The sequence below is a fragment of the Nannospalax galili genome, unplaced genomic scaffold (genome assembly GCF_000622305.1).
Source record: "Nannospalax galili isolate Female #2095 unplaced genomic scaffold, S.galili_v1.0 scaffold43, whole genome shotgun sequence".
NCBI lineage: Eukaryota > Metazoa > Chordata > Mammalia > Rodentia > Spalacidae > Nannospalax > Nannospalax galili.
In genome coordinates this window covers 5,017,545-5,042,928 of record NW_008353342.1, presented here as the reverse complement: position 1 = coordinate 5,042,928, position 25,384 = coordinate 5,017,545, and the positions used below count along the sequence as shown (strand labels likewise).

General features: G+C 40.4%; 1 protein-coding gene across 5 annotated transcripts in view; it reads left to right on the top strand.

The window, feature by feature from the left end:
• The window catches only part of Epc1 (enhancer of polycomb homolog 1), a 93,946-nt gene that overhangs the window by 34,158 nt on the left and 34,404 nt on the right, over window positions 1-25,384 (top strand). Inside the window, exon 1 of one of the 5 annotated variants that reach the window (XM_029554769.1) lies at window positions 20,559-20,578. The exons of the other annotated variants lie outside the window; for them this stretch is intronic. The gene's annotated coding sequence lies outside the window, so the exon portion shown is untranslated. Of the gene's footprint in view, window positions 1-20,558; window positions 20,579-25,384 lie in introns of those variants that run through there. 5 annotated transcript variants of the gene reach the window in all.

The window sequence follows — 25,384 nt, the reverse complement described above, 5'->3', positions numbered from 1 at the left end:
TTGTCCTCTTTGATTTTGTTTCATATACATGCATACATTTATGAATACATATGTATAATGTGCTGACTCCATTAAATGATGTTTGTGTGTACCTGTGTTTATGGCTGAGATGTCACAAAATTTAAAATGTCCTGTGGGTGATTTAATACTGATTTTAGTCCTGTGTATTAAGATGAATTAATCTGATAATGTAGAATTTCAAATAGCAGCATATGTCCCAAGAAAATGTCCCTGGACTGTGTGGCCTTTAACAAGTCCTCACCTTACAGAATGAGCTACCACCTTTCATTATTGTCTTCCAGCCTACCTTACAAGGTACCAGAGAAGTGTGTGAGGCAGTATGCAAAAAGGTAACAGGTGAATGTTACTACCAAATACTAGTCAGATTTTGGAATGACCTTTTTATTGGTGCTCAAAAGTAATTTAACATTTATGTAATCCAAAATATTTGAGATTATATAATGTAAAATATATTCTCCTTAAAGTTCTATGTACAGCTGTCAACAACTGTCTTTAACTTTAGGTTGATTATTAAGAAAAGCATCATACTGAAATTAGTAAAAATAGTCCAACCTCTGGTTGTACAATATGTTGGACATAGGTGCTCCCACAAAGCCAGGCTTTCTTAGCTTTAAAATGACAAGGTCCTACACTTGGTCGTTTCCTGTTATACTTTAAATCTTCACAGCTTCATTTACCTAGCAAGGAAAGGTGCTCTAGGTGCCTGGACCATTGGTCTGGCTTAGTTTCAGCAGGTTCAAGTTTTAAAGGCAAGCTCTGAAGGATTTATAGGAAATGAATGAAATAGCAGTGTTTTCATTGTTGTGAGAATTTGAGATTAGAACTAGAATTTTGTAATGGTTAAAATATATGTTTAAAGTATAAAGAAAAATTTGGCCATTGTTGTAATAGATAATAGAGATAGTTGAGGTGAAGTGCATTGTGCAAAGGCAAAGTATAGATAAGCTCATTTTTATCCCCATGTAGCAGATATGGCCCAGTTGCTGTGAGCCTGATGCCATTACAAGTTCTATAGATACTATAGTGAACACATGGGGAGTGTTGAGGGTCTGATGCTGTGACCTGTTGGTCTTACGTAGGTGAGACTTTCTGCTTTAGCCACCGTGTGTCTCCAGCATCTGAAATAATGTCTAGCATTTGGTGAGGTCCAGTATCTTTTTAACTAAATGACTGGATTTTAGTAAGTGGAATCTATAAAAGTAAAATTTTAACACAATTCCTGTGTGGCAGTAGGATAAAAATACAGTTTTCTTTATACGGATCGGGGAGGCACAGTTGACCTGAGGTAGATGGTGGAAATGAACCAGCCCTTTGAAGATCCCAGTAAAGAAGATTACAGGCAGAGAGCCTGAGGAAGGAACCAAAAGACCATGAGTAAGACTAGAACACAGTGAGGCCTCGGTTAGCATGTTAGGCCCACAGGTATGGGGGTAAAAAGTCTGAATTGCTTTAAAGTGAACCATCAGTTTGGATAAAGGAGTAACATACTCAAATATCTTTTCAAGATCATTCTGAAATACCACATGGGGCAAGAGTGAGAATTGTTTTAAGGGGAATTCATAAAAATGGAGATAAATGGGTGGATTTAAGACACACTTTAAAAGTAGAATCGACAGAATTTGGTGGTGAACTTGAATGTACTAGGTGGGGAAAAAGAATGCAAGGAGGATGCCCTGAGTTTTAGCTTAAGCAGCTGGAGAGATGATTGGGGGTGGGGGGGGATAGGGTACTTAATGAGATGGGGGAACTAAGGAAGGAGGATACAGAAAAGGTAGGAAAATTTGAAAAGCCTCTTACCAGATTTAACAAGTTGCACAGGAATGTAGTACAATAAACAGTTGGTACAATGTTTGTGAATTGAAAAGTCATGAGTTGGTACTTGTTAGGGCTTGTGTGGGAAATACTCCCATAGACTTAGTGTGTAGAGTCTGGGACTCCAGTGGATGGAGCTGTTTCAGGAGGCTGTGGAGCCTTTAGGGGGTGAGGGTCTAGCTGGAGGAAGGGGGTCACAGGGGACTCAGCCTTAAAGGTTTTAACCTAGCCTCTGCTCCAGAGGAGCAGCACTCTGCTTCTAGTTAATACCCTGTAACAAGCAGCCCCAGCTGGGATTGCTCCAGCCACCCATCTTTTTCTCCCACCTTGGACAATATTCCCATAAACTAAGGTAAAATGAGCCTTTCCTCCCTCAGGTTGGCTTCTGTTTGGTGTTTTGTAAAAGCAATCAAAAAATGCAGTACTATTAATTTTATAGACCACCGTATAGTTGGTGAAGTTATGCCCTAGGTCTAACTCAGGGACTGTTAGAGGTAGGAAGAACATGGGTAACCTGTGCCAGCTGAGAAGATGACTATGGGAGAGCGACTGTGTACCTTGGTAAGCTGTGTGCTGTTGGCCTGTCCTGGTGAAGTAGTAGGAAGATGAAAAGGGTTCCCCTAATCCAGGCAGAGCTTCAGAATAGCTCTGCTAGGGAAAAAAAAAAACAAAGGGCAGCCCTTAAAAAAAGCCCTGGAAGGGAAAAAAAAAAGGAAAAAAAAAAAAAAAAAAAAACAGGAAAAAATAGGGCAGACCCTGGAACGGACAGATCTGCAGATGACTTAAATTAGGTACAGATTAGGTTAATAGAGCTGGTAATTAGAGTTTGAGGTTGCATGGCCTAGGGCTCTCTTTATCTATGACCTACATGGTGAGGTCACCTGTGAGGAGGGAACCTGTGGAATCCAAGGTAGGCATGGGAAAACTGACTGGATAGATACGATGGGATTGATAGGCTTGCTGAAGGCTCAGCATTTGTGATCATTACAAAGTGATCCTTTGGACAGCTAAATGGAAATCAAATGTTCATCTTGATTTTTGGCACAAAGTAGACAGTAGGGTTTATCTAAGGTTGAAGTTTGTCTAGCAAGCACAGAAGAGGAAGAAGAGATGGCAAAATCAGAAATATTTGTGAAACAGATTACCATGCTGGACCATGGAATCTCAGCTGGGTAAGCTGAGAAAGGACATTGGGGAGCCAATAGAAAATTGATACAGGTCTCACTGGAATAGAAAGCTCCATGGAATTGATTTTAAGAATGCTTAAGTAGGTGAAGGAAACCTAGTCGGGAGGGGGAGGGGCTTGAGGTTAGAGTTGCAATGTACAGTTACTAGTGAAAGCAACCCTCTGGAGTAGAACCACAGGAGTGGGAGAGATGCCTGTGAAGGTTGTGATTACGGAGATGGATCCTGTCATTACGAAAGATGGTTGACGTGTGGTATTTGGGAACATGGTGAGCTCTGTGGCTCTGACCAAGAGAATATATGACAGCTTTGAGGAGAGCATGATGGTGTGAAAGGACGACAAAGAAGTGTGAACTGACAGTGAAACAGGGACGATGAAGACCACTTCATCTTATAATAAGGGGAAAGAAGCAGCTGCAGGGAGAACTGTTAGAGAAACACTGTGGGACCAGATAGAGCTAGAAGGTGAAGGAACTTTGAGAGTACTCATATCTTTGTTTTAGAGAACAAAGTAGACGAATTTGAGAAGTCTGGAAGATTGGGTCAGATTAGAAGCTATTGAAATGAGATGCAGATAAGAGCCAGGGTGATCCTGTTAAGTCTCCTACTCTGAAATGACAGTTTATCCAGCCAAACTTAGTAAGCAGGGTGGTCCAGATGCCCTCCCACTAGAGACTGAGCTGTGAGGCACCATGCTGAGTCATATGGTGTGAGCCTGACACAGCTGCTCCCGCAGGGTAGACATTAGCGGCCTAGCTCCAAGGGATGCCTGTCACACCTCTTGTACAGTTATGTAAATATCCTTTAGAGAAGAGGGATGACTCAGGATTTTGCTTTGTAAACCAGGCTGACCTCAAACATGCAACAGTCCTCCTCCCCTGCCTCTGAGGGTTGAGGTCACAGGCTTCATCACCATGCTTTATAAGTACCTCCACCAGAATATTGTGTAGCACACTTATTTAGTACTCAGGAAGTAGCCCCATAAAGATGGTTATGGGACCATCTCCTCAGCAGTGGTTTTGTGGAGGTTTTGGTTTTGTTTATTGGTTTTGTTTTTGAGACAGGGTCTCACTATGTGCTGGTTGATCTGGAATTCTTTATGTAGACTAGGCTGGCCTTGTACTCACGGAGATCCTCCTGCCTCTGCAGTAAGTGCTGGAATTAAAGGCTGAGCCATTCAGCATCTACTGTGGTTCTTAGCAAAGGCTGTGCTATTCTCCCACCTGGAGGCATTCCAGAACTCTGGGAAATACTTTGAATTGTTACAGTTATTGGGATGTCAGTGGTAATTAAGAGGAGATGGCCTCTATAAGACTGACAATGCAAAAAATAATTCCATAGGCGCAAGTGCCATTGTGACCTTTGACTATCCCATGGAGCATTCCAGTAGGTAAAATTTGCATGTATAAATTGTCTGAATCTAGGACCTAATTATTTTCTGTATGAAGTGTTTAGCCTTTCTGGGAGTATAGTTTTGAAGCATAACTAAGTTTTCAGATATGCAGCTAGTATGTAACGTGCTATATGAGTTCCTGTTTTTTGTTCAGCCTTCTACAGGACTAAAATCTTTTTGGTGCTCGAAGGACAGAACTGTTAAGTAGGCCAAAACAAAAAAGGTTAGCAGCCGGGTGCGGTAGTGCAGGTAACATACACCTTTAATCTCAGCACTTGGGAGGCTGAGGCAGGAGAATCTTAAATCCTGACCGGCCTGGTCTGCATAGGAAGTTCCAGGCCAGTTGGAGTTACAGGGAAAGCCTATCTCAAAAAGAAAACAAAATTGTTAACAACTTTCTGTCACAAAAGGATATTGGTCATAGAGTGAATTCTGACTCCTTTATCCATTGCTAGTTTTATGATCATTCCTAGTTTATATGATTAGTATGACATAATGTATCTAGAAGCATTGCTTGCTGGGACAAGAAAGTCAGTTCAGATGCATACGATTTCTTAAATACATGCTCAGTTTCCCTTGGACTGCCTCATGTGCATAAATGTGTTTTGAAGAAATTATTATCTGTCAAGTTAGGGAGTGGAGGTTTTTACCTTTTAACAAATACTGATTAGCCTGGGACTTGCTATGTAAACCAGGCTGGCTTCTAACTCACAGAGATCCTCTGTCTCCTGATTGGTAGGATTAAGGTCATGTGCCACTATGTCCAGCTCTTTCAGTGATATTTAAAATTCTTAAAACTGCTCTGTCATTTGGTGCATTTAAATCCAAGAATTCCTATAGAAAGATTAGAGCACTGTCTTAGGAGAGTTTATAATTACATAAAAACTTTTTTAGCATTTATTTATTTGGGCAGGAGCATTGTATACAGGTCAGAGGACAGTTTGTAGGAGTCTATTCTCTCCTACCATGTGGGTTCTGGGGATTGAACTCAGTTTGTCAGGCTTGGTGGCAAGTGTTACCTACTAAATCAGCTCATTGGCCCTATAATTTTTTAATGAGTTTACCTTCACCTTCTTGTAGTTTCAAAGCTGCAACTTGCAAGTTTTCAGGGTGATGTTTCTAACATCCTTAAATTACTCCCTTTTCTCATAGAGTAAGATGTAAAAATGCTGTTACAGGATTTATAGGACCTGGTACAGTCTGACATCTGGCTCCATTTCCAGGCTTTCCTTAATTAAGGAAAAGTAAGAAAGAACTTCCAAGAGTAGGAGGGCTTCTAAGGAAGGAAGATCCCTTCTTTAAATCTGTAGATATATTTTATTGCTTCATAGCAAATTTAGTATCTTAAACCGACACTTAATTCTCAAAACCACGGGCTGAGAATCTGGAGGTGGCTTATCTTTGTGATACTGGCCCAAAGTCTTTCTCAGAGTTGCAGTTCAGCTGTTAGATAGGATTGCAGTCTTCTGAAGACTTGTGTGGGCCTGGAGACCTTACTTCCGAGCTTGTGCACAAGGGTTGTCAGCAAGCCTTAAATCCTTGTTGGCAAAAGGCTGTGTGTGTTCTTCAATATGTAGCTGTCAAGGTGTCCTACCAACATGGCACCTGGCTTCCCCCAGAATAAAAGATAGGAGGAGGGGTTATAGTGTGATGTTGGTCACTTAGATCAACCCAGGCAAAATGTGAAGAAGCTGAGAACTGAGAGATTCGATCAGCACGAGCCTCTGGCCATTCAAGATTCCCACCCCTTCCACGGGCACATACTCTTACTTGTCCCTAGGCCCTGAAGTCTCATCCCACTACAGTGTCAGCAAAAAGTCCGGAATCTTACCTAGTAAGTCAAATTCAGTACAGTGAAGCCTAGTAGATATATTTCCTGTAGTTCACTCCCTCATTCCTCTTGACATAAAGCTGAAAAGGTAAAAATGTTGCCTGCCCCCACCAGCATATAGGGTGGTAAAAGGTTTGCAAACAAGAATCTTTGCTTTCTGCTCAAATTTGGGCCCGTGATGGTGTTTCCTGCTATTCTTTGTCTCTTTCAGCTCAGTTGACCAGTGTTTCTGCATGTACAATTGTTTTTAAAACTTTGAATTTGCTTCGATTTTTTTGTTTGTTTGTTTGTTTGTTTTTTTGTGACAGGGTCTCCCTGTACCCCTAGCTGTCCTAGAACTCACTATGTAGACCAGGCTGGCCTTGAATGCACAGAGATCCACCTGCCTCAGCCTCCTGAGTGCTAGGATTAAAGGTGTGTGCCTTGAATTTTATTGAGTTCTGTCAGTTGAAGCTATTTGCATAAATAAATTACATATTTGGTTGGTTTGAGAAAAGGTCTCATGTGGTCCAGGCTGGCCTTAAACTGGCTGTGTAGCCAAGGAAAACTCCTAATCCTTAGCTTCCGCCAGCCAAGTGCTTTATTATGTGAGCCACCAGGCCTGGCTCCTGTGGTAAATTTCTTTGAAATCAGCTCCTTGCTGCTCCTTACTAAGAGACAATACTTAAATTTTCCCAAAGCCCAGCTACCTAAATCTGTGAAGCCGAAGCCAGTCACATGCTCAGGTGCAGGTCACTGATCTGAGGTGTCAGATTTTACAAAATGAGGGGAGGTCTGAACCTGTAACTAGCACTGGTCTATAATCCCTATTTGGGAGCCTAAGAAAGAAGATCCCAAGATGAGCCAATTTGAGCTACATAGTGAAATCCTGCCACAAAAGGAAAGCGTTACTCTCAGCTTTTTTTCCCTACTGTTTTCTGGCAGTGCCTGAGGTTTGATTTTTGGCTCTGAGACCACTTCTAAATGTTAGCATTGTATAGCATTGTAATGAGATGCTACAAAGGTTCAAAACCATGGAGCTTGGCTCTGTTTGTTTACAGCTCTTGAGTTAATTATTTCAATTTGTTACTATGTATAACAAAAACCAAAGCAGCAATTTCAACTCTGCCTTAAAAAAATAAAAATAAAAAAAAATCTCCCTAGTTCCATTAACCAGTTGATTAGTAAGTTTTCCACTTTTCAAATAGCTAAAGGCAGCAGTGTGAAACTTTCTGCCCTTTTGCTACAGGGATATGCCTTCCTGTTTACAGTACCACATGCCTCACCTTGTGCCCTTACTTGCACAGCTATGGGACCCCCTATGAGGCTTTTATTAACGACTCTTTTGCTAGTGGGCTCTCTTCAGTCAATGGTCCAGTTCCAAAGCCAATTCTACTTACTTTTTTGTTCTTGTTGACCACCATGACTCTCAGTCTCAATTTGCCTGTTACTTATCAATTACTGTGCAACTGCCCAAAGTTAGCAACTTAAATCAGGAATCTAAGAGCCACTTTTTCTGGCATCTGTGGCTCAAGTTTAGAAGAGCCGTGAGGGTTGCCAGCTCAACTGTTTCAGGCTGCTTTAAGCTGGGTGGCATTTGTGAACCCTGGCTTCTGTTCTATCATTCCAGCCTCTCTGTGGTCTACCTGCAGGACTCATAGCATCTGGCTTCCCCCAGAGAGTAAGAGCACACCCAAAGACTAGTCAGTCTTTGATTACCTAATCTTAGAAGTGATACACTGTCACTTTTGCTTTAAGCTACTGTTCACACCAACCAGGCTTGGTACCCTTATGGAAAGGGAACCATCTGATGGTATGAATACCAGGAAGCAAGGGTCTTAGGTTTCGTCTTGAAGGCTGGCTACCACACACCGTCAGCTGAGTGATCCGGACTACTTTGTTAACACTTTTAGTAGGCCGTGCTGTTCTCTCTCTGCTGTTGCTTATTACTTTGTTCCTCTTCCCTCTGAGTGCCTTTCCTTTTCCCTTTCAATCACTAATCAACAAACTTTCTTTTACTGTCAACTTTAATGAAACCTGTCATGACTTAACAGTTTCCAAGCCCTGTCATAACTCTTGAACTCTAGAAAACAAATTCATGTGTATAATTGCTTGCCATACTCAAGCTCCTTGAAAGCAAAAGCAGTATTATATCTTTATAAAGCTTAATATTGAGGTAAAACAAAAGTTTATTGAATTAATTTTTAAATCATTCTGGAAAAACTTGTACTCAATAACTTTATTCTAAATGGTAATCAGATAGCAGTTGTGGTTTTGGAGTGGGACCAGTGAAGTAGAATTTAAGATAAAGGTTATAAGAAGGACCTGAAAAATTGTGATATGCCAAATTTGAAGCCTAGGAGGATTTCCTGGCCTCTTCTGAAGCGTGTTACGAAGTGCTGTGCTCAAAGCACCAGTTGCACACCCTGGACCTAGGAGCTGACTTGCCTGTCCAATATCTTCAGCTTACATTTCAAAATGTATTGCCACATACTAAAAATTCATGGTAACTAAGACAATGAGGTGTTCGTTAAATTCCTATTTTTGTAAAGATTAGAAATAATTTACTTTGTGACAGTTTACATGTTACTACTCAATGCAGTAAAATTGTAAGCTAGCTTTTAAGAGTGCCCAAAAAGTTATCTTTTTACCATTTGAAGTAAATATAAGTAGACTAAATCATGTAAAATCAAAATTGATTCTTTTACTTGGATTAAATTTCTTACATTAATTTTCTTCTCTTTGATCTGAAAATAAAGATTGATTGCAAATACCTGCTTCTTGCTGTGATGTTTCCTTGCCATCTGCCAGCTGAGTACTATACCTATGAATTCTGTAGGAAGATTTTTCCTTTTGTGAATTTTTTCCTGTGTACTATAAAATATTAAAGAATGAACTCCATAAATATATATTCCTTGCTTCATTTGTCTTGCAGCATTTTTTGTTTTGATTTGTTTGTAGACAGGGTCTGGCTGTGTAACCCAGACTGGCCATGAACTCTTGATCTTCCTTGTCTTACCCTCCTCTAAGTACTGGATTGCAGGCACATGCCATTATGCCTCCTTTTATTAAAAGATCTTTGAGTACAAGATCTTATTAGAGATACCCTGACATAAATTTTGTTTCTTATGTAGACAACAAATTGGTATTAGACTGCCCTTCAGTTCAGTTTACCATATTCAGAGTTACTGTGAATCCCTGAATGTCAGCTTTACTGAGAAGTTAAGCTGGTAAGAAGTTGAGAAGTTAGTTGAAGTTTGGACAGGCTAGCAAGAGCTTTAAACATTCCTGAATGCCCATGTTTATAGTAATTTGCCGAATATTTCAAATGTCATAGATTCCTGGGAATGAGATGACTGTGCTTGCTGTACAAACCTGGTGACCTGAGTACAGTCCCCAGAACTTCATAAACATGGAAGGAGAGAACACAACTCTCCAGTCATTCTGAGACCTCCACATGCACTGTGGCATGCACACACCCATGCACATATATCACACAGAGAATAACAAATTTATTTATTTATTTATTTATTTATTTATTTATTTTTGTCTTTGCGAAACGGGGTCTCACTGTAGCCCCAGCTGTCCTGGAACTCATTTTGGAGACCAAGCTGGCCTCGAACTCACAGAGATTCGCCTGCCTCTGCCTCCCCAGTGCTGGGATTAAAGGCGTGTGCCACCACGCCCGTCAACAAATTTAAATTTTTTAAAGTCATTGTTTCCGTTGTTGCTTTCCTAATTTAGGTGGATTTAAGCAGTCCTAACTCAGCCTCCCAAGACTGCAGTTGCTGCCTCCCCATATCCATAGTAGAATCAATTTTTCTTTGAAGACAGAAAAACCTGTTCCTTTTGTTTTCAGAGTGGGGTGTGGTACACTGGGCTTTCTGACGTCTGGCTCCTATTTCTTTTTTATTTTATTTTTATTTTATGTGTATGCGTGTATTGTCTGCAAGTAGGTAAGTATACCTGTGTCGTACAATGCCTGAGGAGGACAGAAGAGGCTGTCAGAGCCCCTGGAACTGGAGTTACAGACAGTTGTTAGCTGCCATGTGGGTGCTGAGATTCGATCCCAGGTCTCCTGCAAGAACAGCCAGTGTTCTTAACCGCTGAGCCATCTCTCCAACCCCTCATTTTATTCTAAAGCAGTCAAGTTCTAGTCAACAGCAGCAAGGTCAGTTCTTTTTATTCCCTTGTATTGAAACATTATTCCCCTTTTGAGTTTGCTGATCCTTGAGTCTCTAGCTTAAGATCTCTTCCTTAGTTGTCCATTATGAGAAGCTTGTTACAGGCTTTTATTAGCAAATCTCTCAGCAGTTACCGCTGTAAGCTCTTTTATTTAAGTGGTTATTTAATGCAGTCTTCTGCTGCAGGGCTCCTAACTCCAATACTTTGGTATTAAAGTTTAATGCCTCTATTATTTGTGGCCGCCTTGGTTAATTTAGACATGTTTCTAGTTCAGTCTATACTAATGCTATGTTTGCTGCTAGGAACATCACACCTGTTGTGCTTTAGAGTCAAGACCATATGATTACTGCTATGATAAGTCTTCACCACTAGGCTTCACTGCCATACTTTGTCACTTAGAGAGGGAACATGAAATGAGATCCATAAGCTTACCTCTGGCTTGAATGTTTGGTGAATTTATGAGTTCCCTTCCAGTTGTCAGGTAAGATAGGAAAGACTGGACTATAAACAGAATTCCCTATCCTAGAGTAGCTTATAATAAGGATTATTTGTAGTATTGCATTGCCCTTTGGGTTGCCTTGGGGCTTAAATTCTGTATGACCTCAGTCCAGGATGCAGACAGAATGTTCTCCATCCTAAATATGTCTGTAGTGGAGGAAGGAGCTTGGGGAGACCTCTCTCCAGTCAGCTGTTGAAATACTCTGGTCAGAATTTGGCCAGCAAAAATAACATACTAAACCCAACTATAGAGAAACCATAATTACAGTCTTGGTATGTGATTGAAAGCCAGAAACAAAAATATTTGGGAGAAAACTACTAATAATAACTGCCCTCATGGTTAACCAAAGATTTAGCTTACTTTTCTCAGAAACGGTAAACTCATCTCCACACTGCAGCCAACCCCAAAGCCCCAGTTAACTGTGGCATCAGACGTGAAGTTAGAATTTCCAGGCAATGCATATTCTGTCTACAGGTCTGTGTGTTGCCTCTTTGCCTGGAGATTATGAGTGGAAACTGCTGTCTGCATCCTCCTCCTCCTTCCATCCCAGTAGCCATTGGAACAACAGAGACAGGATGACCATAATAAATGTTCCTACTTAGATGAGGGAAGTTTGGGAGAAGCACTGCAGTTCCTAGTCCATAAGGTTTCAGAAACTTCACAGCTGCAGACATTGTTCTTCAAGCACATGGTTGCCCATTTGAAGAGGCTTCCTACTCCAACACTGTGGCTTTTGGTGTTCACATCTAAGAGTTCTTCTATTCAGCTTTGGATTTGGGAACAGAAACACTTTGCAGCCTCCTTCCTGCTTGTTATGAGGAGAAGATGGAAGCACTCCTTTAAGTCAGTCAGATAGTTTTACTCCAGGCTTTTGATGTTTGTTCAGTGGTTGCTGGTAAGATTCTGTGGTGTGCTGCCACTTTGCTGGCTTCTGACGTGTTTCCATTCTGCTCCCATGCCTGTATTCTTGACCAGGCATGTCTTCTAAAAACTACCACTATGAACTTGCTGGGCTTATGCGTCCGTGTGTCTGTCTGCCCTTTTTTGTGTGTAATGTCAAACAACCACCAGTGCACCATCGTATTCCATTTTTTTAACTTCCTTTAGGACTGCAGTTTTAAGTAAATTACATTCTCTGCTTTTTCAAAGTACTGTACTGACTTTCATGAAATAATTTATACTGTATGTTACAGATTGTTGCTATTCTCACCCTGACTTTCAAATTAGCGGCATCTATTTGAATTTTTCTTTCTGTTTGTTGTAACAGTACCCCCCCAAATTTGTATCTTAAGATAAGACGAGCTATGCTGTGGTAACAGCCTTAAATTTTCAGTGGGCTTTATCAGAGGTTTATCTCTCATTCTTAACCACATTTTAGATCATCTTGAGGTCCCAGCTGCTGCATGAACAGTATTTCAAATGTGGTGGTGCAAAGTGCTTTGAAAGACTTCTCATTTTTGCCCAGCACTTAAATGCTGTGGTCCAGGTAGAGGTCGCTGACTTAACAACTTAGCCAGTCAGCATAAGCCAGAAAGTGCAGGCCTCCCAGAGGCTATCAAGGAATGGGTCTTGGAGTGTTCATGTATTTTATTGGATCTGGAAGACAAAATACGGTAGATTTTTCGCCTGTAACTCCTTATATTCTGGGCATTGTGCTAACTGCCCTCCTGTTTTTAGAGAACCTAAAATGAGGTTTGAACAGAGATTAGAGTTGTATCTTAAGTGAGCCATATTTTATAGCTTAAGGTTTTTCGATCTGTCCTCCCCTCTGTTCAAAAATGAATTGCATTCTGGGCATGGTTTGGTTAAATTTTAATATCAACACTACATTGTACTTGGTAGAAGCTATGTGCATTTGATATTAGACTGAAATAAGCTCCTAATTAAGTACAGGTGTTACAGCACTATTCCTGTACCACCAACTATAATTTGCCTTTATAGAGTTTTTAAAAAGGGTTGAATAGCACAATCTGTCACAGCTTACATATAAATGAAATGAGAATGTGATTTTTTTTTCTTTTTAATAGAAGAACCAGCCTTTCATTCTGACCAAATTTAATGGAATTCTAAGATCCAAACTTAGCATGGTTCACTTAACATCTTTGTGAAAAATCTGTCTTAAATATTATCTGGAAGCTGCTACTTAAGGTATTTCATCTCTGTATGCTGTGAAATACGGGAAGGATTTTCTTTTTTAGAATGTTTATATGAACCCAGGACCTTTGCAAGAAGAACTATAACTGCCCTTCTTTGACTGTAAATACCAACTAGAGGTCATAATTTAACATGTTAAGGATCAGACTTGACACCACTGTAGGTGTGTCAAAGTGTCACACTCATAAACTGGTTATACAGTTTTTGTGTATTTCCATGGAAAGAGGTTACTAGATTTATATTGGTAGCATTGTTTTAAAATATACCTGTGAGTTTTCTCATATCTATTATGTGTGACATAAGTAATGTTTGAAATGAATGGCTGCTAACTTGATCAGGAACTCGAGAGCAGACAATTCTGTTATAAAAGCTAATCTCTCTCTTTTCTAACACACACACACACACACATTAAATAAACAAATGATTTTAAAAGGTGAACGTTAAAGCTGTCGTGGCTGACTATAGTCTGTGCAGGTAGAGATGCCCTTGCTGAAGTTTTCATAGAAAGTCCTTAAATCTTTCAGTGGGACTTGAATGATCTTCAGAGATTAACAGTTAGCAGTGATGCCTATAGAAGTTAAATGGTAATTGTGAACCAAAGTAAATCTTTCCTCAAAAAAAATGATGTGAAGTTGCTGAGTTTTGTCTTGTTTGTTCATTTTTAGTAGAAGTAGTAATAGTAGAGATTGAGCTAGGGCCTGTGCCCTTCACTTACAGCCACAGTATTTCCATCAATGCTTGAGGCCCTTGTTTATTATAACCTGGCTACTAGAACAGTATATGCACCAAGACTTTAGAAACATAACTTCTTTGAGTTACCAAAGCAAACTTGTAAATTAGGTGACATTTTTCTGCCCTTTCCCAATAAGAAGACAGGCATGAAATTGATTTTGAAGTGCTAGGTACTGTGCTAAGAGGCTTTTTTTTTCTTCTTCATTTTTTTCTCTATAATAGCAGTTACCTGGTTACATTAAAAGGGAAATTGAAGGGCTAGGGAAATAGCTTGAATAAGACTGCTTACTGCATAAACGTGACAACTTGAGTTCGAATCCTCAGCACCCACATGAAAAACTGAGCCTGACTAAACATGCCAGTAACCTCAATGTTGTGAGGCTGAGACAGGCAGATCCTAAGCGTTTGCTGGCTGGCCAAGCCAGGCTATTCCAGTTCAGAGAGACCGTCTCAAGGCAATAAGGTGGAGAGCTATAGGGAAAGACACCGTGCATATATAGGCTGGCACACCACATATGTGCATATGCTATATGCACACACAGAAGAAACAACATGACTAAACAGCAAAACTAGAATTCCAATCCATATTTCTGATATTAAATTAGATACTTTTAAAAAATATTTTATTACTATTTTTATTTTATGTGTGTGAGTGTAGTGCTTGCATGTAGGTAGGTGCATCCTTGTTGTCCAGTGCCCGAGGAGATTAGAAGAGGGATCCTCTGGAACTGGAGTTATGGAGAGGTGTTAGCTGCCATGTGGGTGCTGGGAATCCAACCAGGGTCCTCTGCAAGAGCAGTCAGTGCTCTTAACTGCTGAGCCATCACTCCAGCCCTAAATTAGATACTTTTATATGGTGTTATGGTTGATTGAAGAAGAAAATTCTACTGAAGTCAGAAATTATTTTCATGTGCCATGTTTTTTTAAATTTGTGATATCAGATATTGAACTAATTAGAATAATTTGTAATTGTCAAATATGATTTATTTTCCTCTGTTAATTGCTATTAATGTTCTGTTTTTATTTATATTCACCAGGATAAAATAATACTTAGTAAGAAAATCATAATTTATCTTTTACTGTGAACTTTCAGTGGTTAAAAGTAAAGCTTCAGGGAAGCATAGATACCCGGTGTTGGGTAAGCATGGATACTTGTCACTGATCTTTCTTACTGCTCTCTCATGTCCGAGATGCTTAGACATTACCAGCAGATAAGCCACACTGTTCTGATCTAGCAGACACACTCAAAACAGAATCCTGAAAATGAAGTTAGGAAATGGGCTGTTTTCTTGAACTGACTGCAGGTTCCTGGTGATCTTCATAGCCACTGATCTTTGCTTCAACTGCTTAAAGACCCTTTGGCCCCTCTTTAGTATTGAGCATCAATCAAGACTCCATTGTAGATGGGGAGAGCAATGAAGACAAAGAGGAAATAAGCCACTGTAGAAAGACCGGGGTTTGGAATCAGACCTCAGTCAGACCTCCACATTGCATCTTCAGCCATTGTGGGCAGGTGACATACATAATCTTACTGAGCTTCACCTTCCATGTAAAATGGCTGTAGTCACAAATCTTGAGGTAAAAATGAAGTGTATGCAGTAGGATCTAAACATGATGAAATTTTTACTTAATAAGCCATATTTCCCTCTTCTCTGTCATTTTTTCCATGTAAATAATACAGTGTGCTAGTATCTGCCACTGGAACCTTTACTATTGCCTTACCACTGGATCTCAAAACTTAAACAGATACATATAGATACCAACAGTCTGAAGTTTCTTTTGTAAAGAATCAGACAATAGGGACTGGAGAGATGGCTCCAGGGTTAAGAGTACTGGTTACTCTTGCAGAGGACCAGTTTCAGTTCCCAGCACCCACATGGCGGCTAACTCCAGTTCCAGGGCATCCAGTGCTCTCTTCTGACCTCCACGGGCATTGCACGACATGGGCGTACTTAAACACATGAAGGCAATACACCTTAGACACATAAAATAACAAAATGAATCACAATCCTTAAGGCTTTATAGGCCTTACAGTCTTGTAGAACTACTCATCTGTACTGTGACAAAGCAGTCATACATGGGCAGTTTGTAAATGACCAAGTGTGACTGTACTCCAACATTGTTTACCAACATTCATGGGTTAGACTTGACCTTTTGGCTATAGTTTGCCAACATAACCTCTTTTTCTATAAAATGCAATCCAACATTAACTTGTCCCACCCACCCCTCCTTTTTTAAAAAAAGGTAAACTTTGTGGAAAAAATACCTCTTAAGTTCAAGTGTGAAAGGGTTGTTTCCCAAAATTGGTCAGTTCCATTGTAGAATAGAATGGTTTTAGCATATCACAACTTAACCTAACTTTATTTTATTCTGTTTTATTTTTTGAGATAGGGTCTCCATGTAGCTGTAGCTGGACTGAAACTCGCTATGTAGACCAGGCTGGCTTCGATCTCACAGAGATCCTCCTGCCTCTGCCTCCCAAGTGCTGAGACTAAAAGTGTGTGCCACCATTGCCTGGCTGGAACTCTATTTTGATGCTTATTATACATTTGCTGCCATAAAGTAAAGCTTGGGCCTCATCAGACACTTCATTTGTCTTCTGACCTCTACACACATATATACATGTGCACGCATATCTGCACACACACTTGCACCTGCTGTACACACACAAAAAAATGATTGAGGAAATGTCTCAGTGGATATAGTGCATGTCGGGCAAGCATAAGGGGCCCGAGTACAGGTCCCCAGCACCCATGTAAAAAGCCAGACTTGGCAGCCCACATCCTACCCTGTAGTGGGGTACAGAGGCAGGCGCATTCCCCCAGAGCTTGCTGGCTAACCAATCTAGCCAGATCTCTCAGCTCTATATTCAGTCAGAGAACTTGTCTAAAAAAAAAACCAAAAAACAAGACTTCCCAACACCATCTAGCCTCTGCACAAACACATGGGCATATACACTTGCACACACACATATATGCCATACACATACATAAAAAAGAATAATGTATAGAACTGTATACTTTGGACCCAGATAAACTTTTTTAGACTTTGCTTCACTTGCTTTATTGTTTTCTCCCCCACCCTCTCGAGCACAGCTCCACCCTCCTTCCCTCTCTGTTTTCCTTCCTCCCTCTCCTTCTTGCGCATGCACATGCGCACAGAAACATGCAAGCCTACACCCTTTATCTTCATGAACCATTTGTCACGTCTTGGCCCTTTACCCCTAAATATTTCAGTGAGATTTTACTATTTTATGTCATGGACATCTTTTAAGAATATAGTCTTGCTGAGTGTGGTGTCACACTCCTTTAATCCCAGCACTCAGGAGACAGAGGCAGGTAGATCTCTGAGATCAAGGCCAGCCTCTTGAGGCCCAGACTGGCCTTGGACTCCTGATCTTCCTGCCTCTTGTCTCTCAGGTGCTGGGATCACAGGCATGCATCACCATGTCTGTTTGTGCTGTTATTGCCTGTTATGCCTTCTCATGAGCAATTCAGGTCATTTGGAGGCATGTATTCATTACCAGGGAATTCTTTCCAGATTCTGTGTTGCTTAGTACTCTGCTTCATCAAGATTTCAATTGAATATAATAGACTAATCAGTTTTTAGAAAGGCTCTCACTATATTGCCCAGGATGGCCTCAAAGTTCTGGGCATAAGCCTTCTTCTGCCTTCTGAGAAGGTAGACGTACCTTAAATCACCTCTGTTTTCTCTGTTACCGTAATAGTACTACATGAGTAGTGGAAGACTTCAAAATAAAGGCAGTTGTTTCAGTACAATTATATAGAATGGAGAGGTCTGACAGTGGGGTTAAAGACGGAATTTCACATGCTAGTGTTGCTAGAAAGTTCTGTCATTCCACTATGGGTCGAATATGAAATTCAGAGATAGTATTGGAAGAATTAGATACACATCATAAAATGTCTTGCTTCTGGTGTTGAGAAGTTTGAATCTCAGCAGGAAGGCAGAAGAGCGCCAAGATTAAATATGAGTGATATGCTCAGAATTTTCAGAAAGTAGTAGCAGCTCTAGAATAAGAGTATACTACCCTTAGAGGAAGAAAACACTGAGTAACTTCCAGATGTAAAATACATGAGAAATGTTAAGATTCAATACATGGTTTAGAAATGGATACAGAAGAAAAGGTACTAGAAGAAAATCTAGGCTTCAGGCTTACGTGGTGCCTTTAACCTTTTGTGGCCTTTTTTATGAAAACGTATTGTCTTTTGATTTAATTGGCAGGTAGCTTCTTTAATGGTCAGTGTGATGTCTGATGTCCCTTCCCTTCCTGCAGGGAAGCTGACTGAAGGCAACCCAAGGAGGTGGACATTGGTGCTCCCAGACTGTAGGCCTTTCCTGCCCCAGGAGAGCCAATGTACATCTGTCTTGGGGACTCAGTAAGGCGTTTTTCTTTAAGCCTTGGGAACAGAGGTCATGAGTTCTTTGGACTGTTCTTGCCACCACTGGCTGCATATTACACAGAGGACAGGTAAAAAGTGGAGTGGCTGTCGGGAGGCACTCCAGTTGAGCTGCCTGTCATTATGAAACTTCTGGTAGAATGAGAAAATTTTCCTCAGTCAGTTACTTGCTACAGACTCCTGACAGTTCATGTAAAACATCCTTTCTCAGCTACAAGCTCTCAGACAGTATCCAAAGATATACCCAGTGCTGTATTTCAGTAGTGAACTAGCAGTTGTTTCACACTCAGCAAAATAACAAACTGGACTAGTAGTTTACGTGTACCCTAGCAAAGGTGGCATTTACTATTTAAAATTCTGGAAATAGAAATAATTTCAGAATTATGCTTTAAGTGAGAGGATAAATAGAAAGTAATCTTTTTTTAAAATATTTTTATTTTATGTGTATGAGTATATTGCCTGCATGTATGTAAGTGCACCCATGTCATGCAGTGGCTACGGAGGTCAGAAGAGAGGGCACTGGAATTCCCCTGGAACTGGAGTTATGGATGGTTGTTAGCTACCATTTGGGTGCTGGGAATTGAAACTGGGTCCTCTACAGGAGCAGCCAGTGCTCTTAACTGCTGAAACAGCTCTACAGCCCCAGAAAATGATAACTTCATATTTATGATTCAGTGTTTTATGAAGTCTGTTTGAAACAGTAATTATTTGTGGGCCTTAAATAAGTAGTACAATTGATTTGTTTTTTGTAAAAAAAATATTCGATATTTGTATGTATTATGTCTAATTCTCTAGCCCTAGAACAAAGCAAAGTTGAAGCCACGCCTACCTTGGTGGAACCCACGTTCTGGTGAGAGGAAACTGGCAATAAATGAAGCAGTAACTTTAGGAGGTACCAAGTGGTATAGAGTTGATGAAGCAGGCTACAGCAACAGGGCGTTGGAAACTTGAAGTGGGGGAGATTCCTTTGTTTTTGTTTTTGTTTTTGTAGTACTGGGGAATCAAACCCAAGGCCTCATGTATGCTAGGCAAGTGCTCTACGACTGAGCTACATCCCAAGCTTTTTTTATTTTTTTTAAATTTTATGTGTATGAGCGTTATGTCTGCATATATGTACACACACTTGTGCAGTGCCTGTGGAGGACAGAAGAGGGCGTTGGATCTGGAGTTAGGGACGGTTGTTAGCCACCATGTAGGTGTTGGAATTCAAACCTGGGTCTTCTGCAAGAACAACCTAGTGCTCTTAACTGCTGAGCCATCTCTGTAGCCCCACCACCTTTTTTTGAAATAAGGTTTTAAACATTGGGTAGTTTCAAGAATTTTACAGTGATTGAGCCACTCAAATAGCTATTTGAGTTTTGTTTTGCTTGTTTGCACATCTCTCCATGTTCCAGTGCCCCTTATTCTTTGGCAGTCCTAGGAGTCAAATTCAGGGCTCATGGATACTAGGAAAGAGCTTTTACCAAACACTGAGCTATACCCTTAGCTCATCCATCTTATTTTTGAAATGGATTTTCATTTCAAATCATAATATGTCTATATTTAAGCATGCATAACATTAGCTAAAGTTCAAATTTTACTTTTTTCAATTTTGAGGTAAAATTGACAGATAGTGCATATTAGCTGAATTTTAGCATTCATATATGAACATTTGGGCGTGTCCAGTTTGGGGCTCTTCCTAATAAAATGTTCTGAGCATTCTATTCCATTCTTTGTTTGTATCCACTCTCTTGAGTAAATACTTACTAGACCGTATAGACTGTGAATGTTTGGCTTTATAAACTGCCATGTCTTTCTCACTGACAATATGCAAGTGCTAGTTATTACAGATCCTTGTCAGCATTGGGTGCAGGTCTCTTCAGTTTTAGCCACTCTAGTAAGAGTGTAGTGGGAGTGGTAAGGAATGGTCTGTCTAGGAGGAGACTTGAATAAAAATTTAAAGGAGATGCAAAAGGAAACTTATTGTAAGTTTGACAGACAGCAAGAACTGTAGTGTGACTAGAGCCTGGTGAGTCACGAGAACTGGGAGCACAGCCAGGGAGCACGGCCAGAGAATGAACAGACCCTGAGACTGCAGGAAAGGAGAGTGCAAGCCACAGCCAGCCCTGTAAACAAAATTGGGAAATAATTGTAAAACTTGGAGTAGAGAAATTATATGATCTGACTTTAATGTTGTCCCAGTTACTCTATTTATAAAGAAGACAAAGGTGGGAGGAAGGATCCAGTTTGAAGACAAGTTAGGTGTGTGGACATAGAAAATCTGGCTAGTAGGCAATTGACAAAGCAGCGTTCCTTTCCTGCATAGGGTAAATGTGCATCATTTGAAAACGAAGACCGAAATAATTCAGCCAGCAGTGGAGTGTAACCTGGTATGTGAAACAGAACAGGGATCTAAGCCTCATGGGTGGGTTTTTAATAAAATGGGTCATCATTTATTTACCCAGAAAGAATTTGGTGTTATTACTAGTTATAAAAAACCTGTTTCTAATTCAGTTAGAATAGTCTAAATGTGGTCTTGATTGTTTTATGGCACTTAGAAAGTCATTACTTGCTTAAATAGAAATTTAATGAATAATCTGTTTAGGAATCTACATTAGAAACACTGAATAGGTCTTTGTAGTTTGGTAAAATTTATTGGAATTTATTATAGAGCAAGTAGAAATGTCTTTCATAGTTTTGCATTTGATTTTTCTTTTTCTGTGGTGTTATTTTATAAGATATTACCATAAATCAAAATATCAAACTAGAATCTCAAGATCTAAAAAAGTATTCATGTTTAGCCCTCAAGCTTAAAAGATTTATAATCTCCAAATATTGTAAGAGAATGTATCTTTTGAAGGGAACAATAAAAAGGTAAATTAGCTATCTCTAACCCTAAAGAACTTGCATTTTAGAGATTAGTATGTAAATACATACTTGCAGCTGCTGTCCTATGTATAACACATGTTTCTGTAGGAGCACAGATGAGGGGCAGTCTTGTGTAAGAGAGGCAGGGAAAAGATTATTTTAAGCTTGACTGAAGAACAAGTGGAAATTTCCCATACTGAATGGGGGAGGAGTGGTGATCCAGAGACACTGCCTGAGAAAAATTCGTTTACAAAGCCTACTCTCTCAGGTTTTATCTCCTGGGAGCTAGTGAAACTCTTAGTTTAAAAAAAGAAAGTATTTTCTGACTTCTCAAAAATAGTGATATATGCTATGTTTAGAACAGACCATTCACCATAACTCCCCAAGCATGTAGCAGACTCTAAAAGCCATCTGAAAAGGCTGTGTTTTGCATGGGGTAAGGAAAAGAAAGGGGATGTCTTGCCAGAGAGAAGAAAGGGAAAGATAGATGTAAGAAGAACGTATAGTGTGTAAGTAGTAAAAATACATCTCAGGGTGATGTGCTGGACTTGGAGTCAGTGGAATAAGGAACATAAGGGATGTCTTTGGGTCTCAGGATGGGCACTGCAGGGCAGGCTCAAGTGACAAGTAAATGCTTCTGGAGCCCAGGGCTCTGGGGCAGGCTTCACAGATATGTGAAAGTCAGTCCTGAGCTTTCTCAAAATCATTCTTCAGTCTTTTCAGATTCGCTTTTTACTGATGATTATATCAATTTGGAGTATAACAGACTTTTAAAAATTATTTAATTTTAGGGGGCTGGAGAGATGGCTCAGCAGTTAAGAACACTGGCTTACCTGTTAGCACCCATATGGTGGCTAACAACCATCTGCAACTTCAGTTCCAGGGGATCAGATGCCCTCTTCTGGCCTCCATGGGCATTGCATGGCATGGGTGCACTTACATAAATGCAGGCAATATATGCATACACATAAAATAATAAAATGCTAAAAATTCTTTAATTATAGGGGGCTGGAAAGATGGCTTGAATGGGTAAGAGCAGTTGCTGCTCAAGCATGGAGACCTGAGGTCAGATTCCAGCATCTATGTAAAAAGCCAGGCTTGCCATGTAATCACCTAGAGCCCCAGTACTGTAGAGGATGGAGATGAGGATTGTTGAAGCTTGTTGGCTGCCAGCCTGGCTCCCGTTCAGTGCGAGAAGAGACCCTTTTTCAAGGGAACAAGGCAGAGAGTGATAGCACCTGAGGTCCTCTGGCCTCCACAGACACCCAAGTGCTCCACACATCTTTGTCATATACCACATACACAAACACATAAGTGATTTAATCCTAAATTCTGTTCATCTGATTCCATTTTCATACACTTGTGTAATGGTGTTTTGGTTTCTGGGGTTTGCTTGCTTACTTGAGATTAGGTCATACTATGTATCCTTAGCTGCCTGGAACTTACTCTGTAGAGTAGCCTGACCTCAGTGGGCAAGAGTGCTTGCTGTCAAGCCTGATGGCTAAGCTCCCTGAAACCTACATAGTGAGGGAAAGAGAGAACTGACTCTCAAAAGCTGTCCTCTGGCTTCCACAATGCATGTGTGGCACACTCTCACTCATACAAACATATACTACACACATGCAGTAATAATAATAAATCTTAAAAGTTAAAATAGACTGAGAAAACAAAGCAAGAAAGGAGATGAAAGGCCATAGGGAAGGTTGTGGTGTGTATGCTTTTAGAACTTTCCACAATATAGGTAGACTCAATTGTCTTTATTTAAAAATTAGAATACAGGCTGGGTATGGTAGTGCATGCCTTTAATCCCAGCACCTGGGAGGTAGAATCAGGTGGATCTCTGTGAGTTCAAGGTCATTCTGGTCTACATAGTTCCAGGCCAGCTGGGGCTACAGGGAGACCCTGTCTCAAAAAGACGAAAAACAAAACAAAAGTACATTCAATATACAATTTTCAGGTTAGTCATTTTTACTTATTAAGTTATCCATGTTGTTAAATACTATTAACTTTTTACAGACTGTGTAGCAGTTTTATGGAATATGGTCCCTTTTCTGTACAAGGGTGTCAAGGGTGATTTTTATATGTATGTTTTGCCTGAACACATACGAGTGCGTCATGTGTACACAATGCCCACAGAGGCCAGAAGAGGGCGTTGGATCCCCTGGAAGTGGAGTTAACGGGCTGTGGTTACCTGTCATGTGTGTGCTGGGAACCAAACCTGGGTCCTCTGTAAGAGCAGCCTGTGCTCTTACACTGAACCATTTCTCTAGCCCCACGGGTGCTCTTTTAAATGCCTTCAGCCAGTTACATTCTAAAACTGCATGAGCTGGCACAGAACGTCCTATGTGAATACACTTATCACTCCCCACCCAACTTGCCACATTTTGCTCTTCTCTGTCTCATCGCCCTGTATGTCTGGATATGAATATTAAGGTGATAGTTATCACAGTTGGAGAGCAGGTGGGTTTTCTTAGGACTTAGAAGTTCTTAACTATATTTTCTGTGGTATGTGTGTATTAAGCCACCTGTACCCTATTCATCTTCTCATAAGAGTTTTCAGATGTTAGGGAAAGTTGAAGAAGGTACCTGAGTGTGGATGTATTTTTCAAACCTGATTCTACTGTTGTTCATATTTCATGGAAGATTGTTCTGTAAATTCTGTTGTTTTGATTAAACCATTGGAAAGTGTGTTTCAGGGCTGGAGAGATAACTCAGTGGATAAGAGCATACCCTGCTACTCCATAGAGAACTGAGTTTGGATTCCCAGCACCCACACTGAGTGGCTTACAGGCCTGTAACTCCAGTGGATCCAATGTCTCTGGCCTCTGAAGGCGCTTGCACTCACATGCACATAATTTAAAATAATATTTTTTAAAAAGTATGTTGCATGCACTGTGACACTTTACCCCTAAATACCATATATAAAGGGAAGATCATTTTCTGGACTGTTAAGCATAAGAGGAGATTATATGAAATATTTTGTATAAGAAAAAGTCACAGATAAAAATTTTTAAGTAGCAAGTATACATTGTAATATTGATAAATTTTTTTCTCAGTTTTTTCTAGGGCCAAGTGTGGTATGGCATATGCCTTTAATCCCAGAATTTGGGAGGCAGAGGCAGGCAGATCTTTGTGAGTTCAAGGCCAGCCTGGTCTGTATATATATAGCGAGTTCCAGGCCAGTTGGGACTACATAGTGAGACCCTGTGTTGGGAAAAAAAAAAGATTATAATAACAGTAACTAAGCACATAGAGAGCTGTTCAGCTTTCCTCATGAAGAAAGGCCCCACTGTACTAGACTGGGTGATAACTTCTTCACAGGCTTCTGTCTTCACAGCCCTAAATGCTAGAAATGTAATATACATTTGCAGATAATAAAACTTGCTGGGAAAGAATAAATTTGTCCTCAGTTCCAGGCACTCTTGTTTACAAAATCCATGCTGTTAACTGCCATTCTGTGTTGCCTATAAAAATGAAATACCTGAGCCAGTGAGATGCTCAATATGTAAAGGTGTAGGCTGCCAGGCCTTGATGTCCTGAGTTTCAGTCCCTGGGATCCCCATGGTAAAGGAAAGCACAGACTCCCACAAATTGTTCCTGCAAGTTCTCTGGCCTGCACACAAATGCCATGCCAAATAGACACAAACACACTAAATAAATATAGCATTCTAAAATATCAATCCCCTTACATGTTCCATTTCACACCTAAAAATATTTTTTTCGTGGTTCATCTGGAAAAATACTAGAAGAAATTGGATGAGAACTGAGGAGACAGTCACCTTGTAAACATAAGGCTACTTTGTTTGCAGCCCACTAAATGCTGTGTGGGAGAGAGTTGAGCAGGGAGGATTTTATTAGACAGGATCTTAATGTAGCCCAGGCTAACCTGGAGCTCACTTTGTAATGTAGACTGGCCTCAACTGAGATTACAGGTGTGCATGAGCCACCATACCTGACTTAAGATACATCTTTGAAAAGGTTTATTTTCTTTTTATTTGTGTGTGCATGCACATGCATGCAGGTACCTGCAGAGTCCAGAAAAGGGTGTCAGGTTCCCCTGGAGCTGGAGTTACAGACAGTTATGAGCCGCCTGATTTGGGTCCTCTGAAAGCGCAGCACACATTAACTGCTGACCTGTCCCTCCAGCCCCTCCCTGAAGATACATTTTTTAAAAAATATTTTTTTATTTATTTTTATTTTATGTGTATGAGTGTATTGCCTGCATGTATGTGAGTGCACCCGTGTCATGCAATGCCATGGAGGTCAGAAGAGGGCTTCAGATTTCCCTGGAATTGGAGTTAAGGATGGTTTTGTAGCTGCTATGTGGG